Source organism: Mesoplodon mirus (assembly GCF_964341445.2).
Source record: "Mesoplodon mirus genome assembly, chromosome: 13".
NCBI lineage: Eukaryota > Metazoa > Chordata > Mammalia > Artiodactyla > Ziphiidae > Mesoplodon > Mesoplodon mirus.
Genome location: NC_138989.1, coordinates 48786705 through 48801562, shown reverse-complemented (window position 1 = coordinate 48801562; position 14858 = coordinate 48786705).

The window sequence follows — 14858 nt, the reverse complement described above, 5'->3', positions numbered from 1 at the left end:
CATTTTACAGATGAGACACCGAAAGCATAGAAGGGTAAAATTAGCTTTTCCAATGCCATTTAGCTAAAAAGGGACTGAATCTACTAAGTACCATATTCCCCTGCCTCTCTAGCCATTTATTTCATATCAGTGAAAAATCCTAAGATTCACATAAAGCCTTGACTTATGATGAGAAAATAAAATGAGCTCACTATGAACATGCATGCACATGCCAAAATCCTAGTCCCCTGAAACATCTAATTCCAAAAATTATGCCATTTTTTATGCCTTACATGCCGTCTTTATGCCATCCTAGATCTCTGACCCGAAACACTTCTTTACCTAAGAGAGATAGTTCTCAGAAAATGACAACTGAATTAATTTTGACTAGTCTTTAAATTGCCTTTTTGTGGGGCGAGGACAGAGGGAACATGTGCAAGATATGTGTTTTAATTGTGAAAATGTTTGAGCTTTCTCTCAAAATTGGTATTTGACAGTCACTGCTTATTCAGCTGCAAAGAATAGGTAGCACCTACTGCTGGCCTGTCTCCGTGGATTGGGCCAAGCCTCAAGGCCAAGTTAAGGGAAGGCAGCCCACCAGGCCTCATATGTTTTATGCATGCTTGTTCTTTCTTCTCAACTCCCTCTCATTGCCCTCAGATCCCCAGCTTGCTCCCATGGACACCAAATTTACTAGGTAGGGCAAATAGAGGTGCCTCTATGATAGCAGATGAGGAGAGAAAAAGAGAGAAAGAAGACAAAAGGAAGAGCCCTTTTTTTCTCCTTCAGGAACAAGAGCCCATTTTTATGCCAGCCCATCTCTCTCAGACGCCAAGCAAGTCCTTCCCCTAGGGCAGTCTTTCTCAGAAAGTGTCAGCTGAATGAGCTAGGCGGTGTCACATTAATACACAAGGAGACCAGTAGACAGAGGAGAATCTAAAGCCATGACTACCTACTTCTTAAGCAAACCCAAGTCTAAGCCTGTAAATGCCTTGCTAGAGCAAAAGCCAAACTCCAAGGACAACCAATCACAAACAACCAACTAGGCTTTAAGCTATAGCCAACCAATAATTTCCTTTCTTTGCTTCCGTGGTTTCTCTGTAAAGGTCTTTTCCCTGGCTCCTCTGGCAGTGCAATTTTAATCATTTCTGGTTTGGTGCTGCCCTATGAAATCAATTTTTGCTCAAATAAACTCTTAAAATTTTTAATACGCCTCAGTCTATCTTTTTACCAGTTTGCATGTGTTAAAAATCTAGATGCCAGAGCATCACCATAGCTGTATCTGAATCACAGTGGGTGCCTGGAGGGTGGGGTTACAGAGTAGCTGGGGTACAGCAATCTGCCATTGTTGTAAGCTCTCCTAGATCATTTGAATGCAACTTGAAAATTTCAGAACTTCTGGCCTAGAGCAGAGAAAGGGAAGAGATGGGCCAGTAAGTGGCCATGTTTGAAGGAAAATAAAGTGACACCCTGAGCCCAAGGTTGCGAAATGTTCCTAGAAAATTACGTTATTGACAAGCTCTGAACCCCATGGCTTCTACTTTCCCACCAAATAAGATGCCAAAATGCTTTCTCATTCAAGAGACTCCACTCTATCTATTAGCAGCTCTGCTCTAGAAGGATGGCCTCAGGCCATGGACTTCTGATTTATAACAGTTAGGGACACTGCTAACCACCGTCTTTTCCATCTCTCCAGCAGGGAGACAAGTTTCTGGCACACTGAGAAAGATCACTGAATGCTTTTTATCACAGAATTAGTGCTACATCTGGCAACTGATTTCAGTTATAATATATTCCAATTACCGATACTATTATAAATACAGTTGAAGCCATACATGTTTTCCAGGAAAGGGGTCATAAAATCACGGCCAGTGGGCCAAATCCAGCCTACTCATTGCTTTTGTAAATAAAGTTTTATTGGACCACAACCACGTTCATTCACTTCCATGTTGTGTATGGCTGTTTTCACACTATAAGAGCAAAGTAGTTGCAATGGAAACTCTATGGCCCACAAAGCCAAAATTATTTACTATCTGGCCCTTTATAGAAAATGTCAACTCCCGGTCTAGAAGACTATATTATAGATTATAGCTATCTACTACTCCTACTGTATGCCAGGCACTCTACTAGGCCCCTTTTATAAATGATCTTTAATGATCTTAATAACCTTGCTAGTTATATTATGATCATGACATTGCAGCTGAGGAAAAGAGTCTTAAAGAGGTCAGATGTGTCTAAAGCAGACTGCTGGTATCACAGCCAGAACTCAAGCACTGCTTTGTTGTGTTTTTTCTGACTCCAAGTTTTTTATGAGCTGTTTTAAGGATACAATCACTATGTTTTAGATTTAGTGGGAAACGCAGTTCTCAGTGGCAAACCACAGACCTAAAAATGCACTATTAGAAAGCAGCCCATATAGAATTTGGGGACTACTTCTCAGTTCCCAGAGAGGTCTTCCTGACCACCAGGCTACCCTTCTACTCTCTAACCTATTTCATTTTCTTTCCAACAATTATGAGTGCCCACACTCATTTTATTTAGCTGGTAACTTCTGTTAGATCTTCTGTCTCCTAACAGTAGAAGGTAAGCTCCTTGCAGGTGGAGTTTTGTTCCATTTATTTCTGCAATGCATGCCTGAAAGAGGGCCAGGTACAAGTATTGCTGCAAAGTATTTGATATGTGGCTCCCTCTTAGTTAATAACAAATGTCTACACTGTCTTCTTGTCCTAAAATACAACATCTGGGTATGGACTGGAGTATATAGTGAATTTCCATTTGCTTTGTTTACCAAACAGTGGAAAATATTTTCTTGAAATCTGTGAAAGCATATAGGTAACTCTGGAGCAGAACTGGGACAGCTATTGATTTGTTACAATATTTTTCAAATGATCACAATCTCTCTTTGGGGGACTTAACAGATTATATATATCAGGAAAAAAATAAGAGCTGTTTTATTAGGTAAACAGTAACTCCAAATGAATGTGATACTCCTCTTCATTTAACCCCTTAAAACTTTGTGAGTTCACAAATTACGACATCCTGCCCCCTACTGGAAGAGAGAGTAACAACAAACAGTAACTAGCGAGAAAGCACTTCAAGCTTTTCTATTTGGAAACAAAAATTTTCTTTTTGCTAGAGTAAATTATGTGCTCAATTGCTTTCCCAATCCCCTATATTACTTTCTACTTCCAAAATAAACAGTGAAGCAAGGGGAATATGAGGTTGCTATCAGTGAAACAGAAAAAGAAAGCCTATACATAGGACATGTTTTAAAAACAAATTATTTTTTTCCCTATAGAACTATTCTTAAAATGTGAGCTGTTTAATAATTATCTCTATATAAACTCTCACCAGCTGGCATTCTCTTGAGGAATGTAATTGTAAAGGCTATCTAAGCTAAACTTCTAAAAAAATTTTCTGAATATTAGAGGCAGCACATATACATATTTACTTATATTAACACATATTTATTTCACTTTCTCTTTAACTCTTAATGGAGTAAATTTCATGTATAATATTATAAATATAATGCTATGATAACATATAAATATAGGCCCTGGATTTTAAAAATGTTTCTTATAAAATATTAAGTTTATTTTATAGACAAGACTGATTAATTACACCTGACTTTTTTTTCTTCATCTGATTTGTGCCTTCCAGTTCCATAGGTCACACTACCAAACCCCTCATCCATGTGGAGATAAAGCAACCATCCCCAACCCATAATCCTGTGCTCATCCAGATGACAACACCATCCTACAAACCAGCATTCCGAGCCATACAGATTATCAATAATCTGCATTATATATTTTTAAGCATTAGCTAAATAAGCCAACTCTGAATTGATTTCAAGGAGATACTTCCAAAACCTTACTTAAAACATCTACTATGTGAGCAACACAGTCTAAGAGACAAGTTCACTCAGGGATCTCTGAGTACATTTAAAACCTAATCTGTGCTTGGTTGCGACATTATAAAGCCAGGTGCGTATGCCTCTAAGTTCTAGGTGGATGCTGTTCCCCTAACTTTGAGACAGTGACACAAGAAGTTGCCTCATGGAGAATATATTCTTTCTTTTGCAAAAATGGAATCAAGTTTTTAATTTTCAGTTTTTGATTACGTTACCCAGACTAAGACTACACTAAATGCATTTTTTTTTTTTAATCTGGGGAAGAAGAAGCTTTTACCTCTTGGTGGACTCTTATTGGAGTATAAGAACCGCTGTGGTTAACAACATAAACTCTGGAGTCATATTGCCTGAGTTCAGATTTCAACTCTCATATACTAGCTGTTGGGTTGGCCAAAAAGTGCCTTTGGTTTTTAAGTAAAAATAAAAGACACATTTTTCATTTTCACCAAGAACTTTGTTGAACAACATATTCACCGTTTTGTCCCACTACCTTCTGCCATTTTTCAAGCAACTTCATAATTCCATCTTGCCAAAACTTTTTATCCTTTTGAGCAAAGAAATGTTCCAGGTGCCTTTTACAATCTTCCAGGGAATTGAAATATTTTTCACTAAGAGAATTTTGTAAAGACCAAAATAAATGGAAATCCAAAGGTGCAATGTCTGGTGAATATGGCGGTTGAACCAGAACTTCCCAGCCAAGCTGTAACAGCTTTTCCTGCTCATCAAAGAAACATGTGGTCTTGTGTTATCCTGATGGAAGATTATACATTTTCTGTTGACTAATTCTGGATGCTTTTCGCTGAGTGCTGCTTTCAGTTGGTCTAACTGAGAGCAGTACTTGTTGGAAACAATCATTTGGTTTTCTGGAAGGAGCTCATAATAGAGGACTCCTTTCTAATCCCACCATATACACAACATCACCTTCTTAGGATGAAGACCAGAATTTTTTTTGGAATTTTATTTCGTTTTTATACAGCAGGTTCTTATTAGTTAACTATATTATACATATTAGTGTATATATGTCAATCCCAATCTCCCAATTCACCCCATCACCACCACCACCCCCGCCACTTTCTCACCTTGGTGTCCATACGTTTGTTCTCTACATCTGTGTCTCTATTTCTGCCCTGCAAACCAGTTCATCTGTACCATTTTTCTAGATTCCACATATATGTGTTAATATATGATATTTGTTTTTCTCTTTCTGACTTACTTCACTCCGTATGATAGTCTCTAGATCCATCCACATCTCTACAAATGACCCAATTTCGTTCCTTTTTATGGCTGAATAATATTCCATTGTATATATGTACCACATCTTCTTTATCCATTCATCTGTCAATGGGCATTTTGGTTCCTTCCATGACCTGGCTATTGTAAACAGTGCTGCAATGAACATTGGGGTGCATGTGTCTTTTTGAACTATGGTTTTCTCTGGGTATATGCCCAGTAGTGGGATTGCTGGGTCATATGGTAATTCTATTTTTAGTTTTTTAAGGAACCTCCATACTGTTCTCCATAGTGGCTCTATCAATTTACATTCCCACCAACAGTGCAAGAGGGTTCCCTTTTCTCCACACCCTCTCCAGCATTTGTTGTTTGTAGATTTTATGATGATGCTCATTCTAACTGCTGTGAGGTGACACCTCATTGTAGTTTTGATTTGCATTTCTCTAATAATTAGTGATGTTGAGCAGCTTTTCATGTGCTTCTTGGCCATTTGTATTTATTCTTTGGAGAAATGTCTATTTAGGTCTTCTGCCCATTTTTTGATTGGGTTGGGCTTTTTTATATTGAGCTGCATGATCTGTTTATATATTTTGGAGATTAGTCCTGTGTTGATTCATTTGCAAATATTTTCTGCCATTCTGAGGGTTGTCTTTTCATCTTGTTTGTAGTTTCCTTTATGAAGACCAGACTTTGGTGTGATTGGTGGTGGTTCATTTCACTTGCCCCACAATCTCTTCCATTCCACATTATTGTACGGTGTCCATTTCTCATTGCCTGTCACAATTTGTTTTTAAACAGAACGTTTTCCTAACGTTTAAGTAGAGAATCGCATGCAGAAATATGGTTAAGAAGGTTTTTTCGCTTAACTTATGTGGAACCCAAACATCAAAGCGATTCACATAACCAAGCTGGTGCAAATGATTTTCAATACCTGATTTGCATATTTTTGAGTATGTCGGCTATTTCCCTGTGTATAACATTGATCGTTCTGAATTAATGTCTCGATTTGATCGCTATCAACTTCACCTGGTCTACCAAACCATGGAGCATCGTCCAGCGAGAAATCTCAGCACGAAACTTCTCAAACCACTTCTGACATGTTCAATTAGTCACACAGCACCTTCACCATACACTGCACAAATCATTTTTTGCATTTCAGTTGCGTTTTTACCTTTCTTGAAATAATAAAGCATAATATGCTGAAAATGTTGCTTTTTTCTTCCGTCTTCAATATTAAAATGGCTACACAAAAATTCACCAATTTTTAATTTTTTTATTATTATTATTTTTAATAAATTTATTTATTTATTTATTTATTTATTTGGCTGTGTTGGGTCTTCGTTTCTGTGCGAGGGCTTTCTCTAGTTGCGGCGAGCGTGGGCCACTCTTCATTGCAGTGCATGGGCCTCTCACTGTCGTGGCCTCTCTTGTTGCGGAGCACAGGCTCCAGATGCGCAGGCTCAGTAGTTGTGGCTCACGGGCCCAGGTGCTCCGCGGCATGTAGGATCTTCCCAGACCAGGGCTCGAACCCGTGTCCCCTGCATTGGCAAGCAGATTCTCCACCACTGTGCCACCAGGGAAGCCCCCAACATTCACCAATTTTGATACGTCTTTTTTTAAATGCACGCTGATATGACAGCTGTCACATACAATCTAACAAAATTGTTTTGAATGAAATTAAAGACAACTAAGTGCTACTAGAGCCATCTTATGGAAAAAACTGAATGAACCTGTTGGCCAATCCAATATGTTAACTTGGGCAAGTTATTTTATTCTTCCTTTGCCTCAGTTTACTCATCTGTAAAATGTGGGTGTTGATAATACCTGCCTCATAGGGTAGCTGTGGAAGTAAAAGAAACTCACACATAAAAAGACCCTTAGAACTGGGCCTGACACATAGTAAGCATTCAAGAGATGACAGTGACAACAAATTTGTTTCTGCATCTGACCCTGTTGACAGGAGGCTCAGAGCTAAGTGTATCCACTCTTTTGCTATAGCTGACTCATCCCAGACACCTGCTTCTTCTGTCTCTGCCTTTTCTTAGACTTATTATAATTTCTCTGTTTCGTGTCAGTTTTATTAACATAAACTGACTTTAAATATTTTAAGGAAATGAACAAAATTCAAATTATAAATAAGGTAGACTAAATTGAACTTGGTTTCTTTGGCCAATTATTCAGACCAGGTTACTTAATCTGCCTTGTAAAATACTCTTAAATTAGGTCACATCAATTTCGGAGAGCACATTTTAGAATATGATTATCTTTCATTTTTAGGAAAGTCCAGAATTTAAAAATCTTATTTTCATATGAGGATACTTTGATGGTTCACAGTCCTGTTAATGGTTTACTAAATCCATACAAAGAGATACCTCTTAAAATGTCAAATGTGCTGATGGGTTTCCATGCCCATTGACACTCACATGGATAAGGAATGGAGTGCAAAGCAGCTATAGCCCACCAGCCCCGAGCTTGGAATAAAATGAAACCAAGCTTCCTACAGAGTCCAAGTCCAGAAAAGAGTGTGAGAGGGGACCCAGTATAGAGTGCAAGTTTATCAGAACAGACTGATATGGTTTGCATGCGACTCTTAGAGTCCTCCTGAGAGAAATGTGGATAAAACTTGTCAAAATGAATAGGTGTCCTTGGGACTGAAGCTCTCAAACACAAATGAGGAACAAAGCTGTCTTTACATCCTGGAGAGTGTCACTCCAGATAAATGGGGGTCATTCCTCAAGGGCTCTACTCTGGGTATGTAATTGCTGGGGATGGAATTTTGGGGCAGCATAACAAGAAGCATCAGTTTTATTGTTCTCTAACCAGCCCTAAGGAAGTATTTTAAGTTTCAGAAGGAAACTTGTGCCTGAAAATGAAAATGTTGAAAAAGAGTTGAAACACAAGAGATATTATCAGAAACTGATGGAACAAGGCTATCCTACTGGAAGACACTGGGAGTTGTAATGGCAAAGGGTTACTACTAATAAAAGAAGAAAACAGCAAGAAACACGTGTTATCATTGTTGACTATCAGCCAACTGAGTGTGGCTAAGGGAACCATTTAGGTGTACCCACAGGTGATGATTGAGAAATATTTTTAGGAGTGGAAAGAAAGAGAAAGTGTAGGAATTCCAGTAGTTCTACTTTTGGGAGTTCATATACAAATACTAATATCCTCACTGTATTAGTACTAGAAAAATACTAACATTTTTCTCTCTTAGGCAGTGAAAGCTGGAGAGTAAATGTTGTTTACAGTATAAGACATGGGTACTGACCTCCAGGATTCATTGTTAAAAGACACAGACTTGCAATCTGAAGTCAGCTTTCCCCACACAAAATGGTAATTGTGCCCCATGCTACACTGAAACAGATCTGGGTCGTGAGAAGGGGAACTGAGAAGGAATCTTATAGCACCAAAAGTGTTATTTGTAAAGTACATTTCGTGGTCTCATATGGAAGATGGGGACAGGGGAAGATTACATCACAGAAAAAAATGCTAAAAATTTTAACCAGATGGGTTTGTTTTCTAAAATTCATTCTTCCTATGGTACCAACAATGTGTCCCTTCTTTGCCCAGCCTCATTAACCTTTGTCTTTTCCCTACTGACTTCTCCCCACTCCTCCACTCACCAAACTCAAATGTCTCCACCACTTATTAGATAATGCAATTCAGTACCCTCAATTCTGCATCTCATCATCTTCACCATCATGATCCTCATGGTCATGAACAGAGCAAACATTATATGCACTTCTGTGTCCAACACTCTTCTAAGGATTGACTCATTTAATCCTCACAAGAACCCAATGGGTTAGGTTTTATTTTTATCATTTACATTTTTATAGCTGAGGAAACTAAGGCATAGAGGTGAGGTAACTTGAAAAAATTACATAGATTGTATAGTTTGAGATGGAGCAGGGCTTTCAGATGTAGGCAACTGAAACTCTAGCCTGTGCTCTTTGCCATGGACACTGCTTCTCATACCACATCTTCCATAGTACTCAGCAAATAAAGGGTCTTAACAGGATACAGCTGCCCATAGGAAGCAATAAAAATCTATAAATTCACTTTTCCACTACAAAATGTTAAATAATAAATTGGTGCAAAGAGCAACTGAACCTACCAAAGGGAGGGACTCTTCAGTAATGTCTTGACACAGTAAGTGAGTTGAGTTTTAAGAGATGCATAGAAGTTCAACAAGCAAAATATGGTGTTATAGCTACAGGAAATGTTGGTGGTTGATGTTGGAATTGATGAGATTTTTGACTGGAGGACACATTTGAGGGACTAGACATGAAGCTGGGGGGGAAAAAGATTTAAGGCAAGATAATGACTTGGCTTTGAACACCAAAATTAAGTTATTAATTTTAGGTGGTGGGAATTCAGAGATTTTTAGCAGGCGAATTATATAATCAAATCTATATTCTGGAAAACTCTGAGTGCACAATGAAGGACAAATTGGAAGGGAGTCAAAAAGTGTGGGGGTGAGGGGTAGGACTGAGAGCAAAGAACCAAATTAGGCTACTCTGCTCGTTAAAGCAACAGACTTAATTTCATTGTCAGTTCCAAATGCCCCAAAATATCTCCAATCCTTTTTATTCCTTCCTTCTTTCTTTCTTTTTCTTTTTTTTTTTTTTTTTGGTAAAGGCAAGTGATTGCTACAATTCTGCATCTCATCATCATCGCCTTCCTTTCCTTAGACATTTTTCTTTTAATCCACATTTCCCTCTTGTGTTCTGGAAGAGCAAGTTCATCAGAAAGCAATCAAAACCATTTTATTACCTTACTTCAAATCTATTTTCTTCTGCTTCAAATTCCTAGACTTAGTTTCATTCATTCACCAATTGAATAAAAACTTGCTGTCAGTCTCCCAAGGCAATACAAGTGAAAGCAAAGATGAACAAATGGGACCTTATCAAACTTATAAGCTTTTGCACAGCAAAGGAAGCCATAAGCAAAATGAAAAGACAACCTACAGACTGGGAGAAAATATTTGCAAATGATGTGACTGAAAAGGGCTTAATTCCCAAATTATACAAATGGCTCATACAACTCAATAATGAAAAAAACCGAACAACCCAACCAAAAAGTGGGCAGAAGACTTAAATAGGCATTTCTCCAAAGAAGACATACAGATGGTCAATAGGCACATGAAAAGATGCTCATCATTGCTAATTATTAGAGAAAGGCAAATCAGAACTATAATGAGGTATCACTTCACACCAGTCAGAATGACTATCATCAAAAAATCTACAAACAGGGCCTCCCTGGTGGCGCAGTGGTTGAGAGTCCGCCTGCCGATGCAGGGGATGCGGGTTCGTGCCCCGGTCTGGGAGGATCCCATGTGCCGCGGAGCGGCTGGCCCGTGAGCCATGGCCGCTGGGCCTGCGCGTCTGGAGCCTGTGCTCCGCAACGGGAGAGGCCACAACAGTGAGAGGCCTGCATAGCGCAATAAAAAAAAAAAAAAAAAAATCTACAAACAATAAATTCTGGAGAGGGTGTGGAGAAAGGGGAACCCTCCTGCACTTTTGGTGGGAATGTAAATTGATACAGCCACTATGGAGAACAGTATGGAAGTTCCTTTAAAAAGTAAAAATACAGTTGCCATATGATCCAGCAATCCCACTCCTGGGCATATATCTGGAGAAAACCATAATTCGAAAAAATACATGCACCCCAATGTTCACAGCAGCACTATTTACAACAGCCAAGACATGGGAACAACCTAAATATCCATCGACAGATGAATGGATAAAGAAGATGAGGTGTATATGTGTGTGTGTAAATATATGTATATATACACATACACAATGGAATAGTATATAGTCATAAAAAAGAATGAAATAATGCCATTTGCAGCAACATGGATTATCATATTAAGTGAAGTAAGTCAGAAAGAGAAAGACAAATACCATATGATATCACTTATATGTGGAATCTAAAATATGACATAAATTATCTATGAAATAGACACAGGCTCACAGACATAGAGGACAGACTTGTGTTTGCCAAGGGGGAGGGAGGGGAAGGGAGGGATGGATTGGAGTTTGGGATTAGCAGGTGCAAATTAGTATATATAGGATGGATAAACAACAAGGTCCTATTGTATAGCACAGGGAACTATATACAATATCCTGTAATAAACAGTAATGGAAAAGAATACACACACACACATATGTATAACTGAATCACTTTGCTGTACAGCAGAAATTAACCCAACATTGTGAATCAACTATACTTCAATAAAATAAATTTTTTAAAAATAAACACTTTCTGGGGGCTTCCCTGGTGGCGCAGTGGTTGAGAGTCCGCCTGCCGATGCAGGGGACATGGGTTCGTTCCCCAGTCCGGGAAGATCCCACATGCCGCAGAGCTGCTGGGCCCGTGAGCCGTGGCCACTGAGCCTGCGCATCCAGAGCCTGTGCCCCGAAATGAGAGAGGCCACAACAGTGAGAGGCCCGCGTACCAAAAAAAAAAAATAAAGTAAAAAAAAAATAAACACTTTCTGAGTATCTACTATGCAGTAGGCATATAAATCTATTCCTTCCTAATTTTCCTCTGCTTTAAGATAAATTGCTTCCTTTTGGGGAGGGTTGACCTGTTGAGACCTTGAGACAAGTTTATAATACAAGGTAGGACAGCAAATTGCCCACTGAAGGGAGCTGTCATGTGAAAAGATCAGATCTTCAGCTAGAACATGCTTGGCAATATTTCTCTCCTTTCTCTCTCTTTCTCTCAATGTCTTTGATCTTTGATGAATTTAGAAATATTTGAGAAGCCTCTGGGAGGTTAGAGATAATATGACATTTGTCACAGAGAAGCAGACTGGAAACTTTGAAAAGAGGTCACCTGTGTGTAACCCTAAATTTAAATGAAGTAATCTGTAGCCTGTAAACTAGATAATGTTTAGGTGATGATTTCTCTGTATGAGCCTCAAGTCTTTTGAAAATCTCGTTTCAAAGTTCCAGCAGTCTCTATTATGGAAAGATACAAATAGTCTTATTTCCACACCTAGGCCACACCATTGAAGAGGAAGAGTGCCCCCTTCAGGGAAGTGCCATGAAGACACAATTGCTTTAAAAAGTGAATCTTACAGAACCAAAAAATCAAGAACAGGGACTTCCAGTTTTACCTCTGACATGTAAAAAGCTTGGAAATTGTCTCTCCTATACTAATAACAAGAAAAAATTGAACATCAGTGACTTTTCCTGGACCTATCAGAGAATTGAAGACTCAAAAGCAAAGAACTACCTAGTAATGTGGAAAGACAGCCAAAAATCGAGAGCCACAGCTGAGATCTGCTTTGCTGGAACAGCCACTGGCATAAAGTAGCAGAAGTACTTAAATGATCACTTTGACAAATTTCTGAAGGCTGAGCATGGACTAGCATGACAATGAGAAACTTAGAGGACTGCATTCTTAGGAGAGTGGCCACAATCAGAAATCTATCTCGAGGAACCCCATCTGGATGTCATGGTAAAAGGTCCAAGCAAGAGTCCTTTGTGGCTTAGGAAGAGGAAAAGAGTCATCACTGTGAAGCAAGAAGCATTCTCCATAGCAACTGTCTCCTCTTCATGGGAAAAGACTTTACCAGAGCCATACCTGAACTGGAGAAAAAGCATTCCTCTTACTCTGTGCCCCCATTTCTTCCTGTCTCAACTAAGGGTGGTGGGAAGCTCTACTATGGAGAAATAAATCCTTTGAAGGCTCCGATCCAGAGACAAAGGCCCACTGAAAGACTGAGATTTACTCATAGCATGATAGAATGCTCCCCCTCCCACATACCTTACCACATCACTAACAGGGTTTCAGTATAACAACAGTGGACTACAGCTAAGCAAATTACAGGATGCCTACTCTCCCTGAGAAGAACAATTTAAAGTCAAAATCAAGAGGAAAACAAAACAACAAAAACAAAAGCACTAGAGGAATTTGAAGCCTCTGACACCCACAGCTACAGCAAATGTTAAACACAGCCCAGTGCCTAGACATGTGAAAATAAATCCTCACACTAAAAGCCTTTTTACTTCAGTTCCCATGACCCAATAAAATATGTCTGGCTTTCAACAAATAAATACAAGACATGCAAAACATCAAGAAAAAACACAATTGGAAGAGACAAAGCAAGCATAAGAACCAGACTCATACAGTACAGATGTTAAAACACTCAGATAGGGAATTTTAAATAAATAACAATCAATATGTTAAGGTCTCTAATGGATAAAAAAGAAAACAAGAGAGAACAGATAGGTAATGTCAACAGAGAGATGGTAATGTTTAGAATAAAAATTAATGCTAGAAATCAAAAAAACAGTAACAGAAATGGAACAGGTATTGCTGGGCTCATTTGTAGACTGGATACAGATGAGAAAAAAATATACTGTGAGCTCAAAGATAGGACAACAGTACCTTCTCAAACTGAAACGCCAAGAGAAAAACAGAATTTTTGAAACAAAATATCTAAGAAATGTGGGAAAATTTTTAAAGGTATAACATTTGCATAATTAGAATATCAGAAGGAGAAGAAAAGAGAATAAAGTAGAAGAAAATATTTGTATTAATAATGACTCAGAACTTCAAAAACTAATGACAGAAACAATACCACAAATACAGGCAGCTCACTTATAGGAATATAGAAACTGCAGGTTATCAAGCAGAAAAACATGGGGAAAAAACCTCCAAGGGACTTCTGGTTCATCATATAAGAAGCTTAGACGTTGCCATTTCATACTAACAATAAGTAAAAAGCTGAACAAACTAAAAAATCAACAAGTCTTAGTTAGATCCTTAAGAGAAGTGAGGTCATAGGGCAAACCACTGCCTCCAAATTTGCAGACTGACAGTGAATACAGAGAATCACAACCAACTGCAGCAGAACCTCATAAGCAGAAAACCTGGCAGGAACCAGTGCCAGGGTAAGAAAACCTGACTTCCAATTAACAAGTTGCTAGAGGCTCACTGTGGACAAGTCTGAGGGTTGGGAACTCCAAGGAGACACCTCACACTTAGGTGAGTTATATCTCCAGGACATTTACCAGGTCCTCACAGTGAATTTCCAAGAAAATTTGCCATGTGCTTCCAGCAGTGGGGAGGGAAAAGGAACCATTTTGAGATATACGAGAGCATTATTTTCTTCGTAATTAGATCTGCCTTCAGGAGGAACTATTTCACCAAATCCTAGCCTGCTGGGGTTTTATCACAGCCTAAACAACTCCTGCCCACTCCAGGAATCTTGTCCCATCTAAGAGGGGAGAGATCTGAGAAGCAAATGTGAAGTTCCCAATCCAGAGGCACAGGCTCGTTAAAAGACTGAGACTTATTTTTTGAATTTTATTTTATTTTATTTTTATTATATAGCAGGTTCTTATTAGTTATCTATTTTACACATATTAGTGTATATATGTCAATCCCAATCTCCCATCATCCCACCACTACCACCACACCCCGCTTTCCCCCCTTGGTGTCCATATGTTTGTTCTCTACATCTGTGTCTCTAAAAAAAAAAAAAAAGACAAGACTGAGACTTAATCATAGGACTATGGAAGGCTTCCCCTCCCCCGACCTCACACCATATCACCTAGGGTCTACTTAACAACAGTTCCTTTTACCCAGTAAATCAGTTCAAGCTATTAAGAAAAAAATTAACAATACATACTAAAAGGCAAAAAACACAGTTTGAAAAGGCAGAGCAAGCATCATACCAGACATGGCAGGGACGTTGGAATTATCAGAATGGGAATTTAAA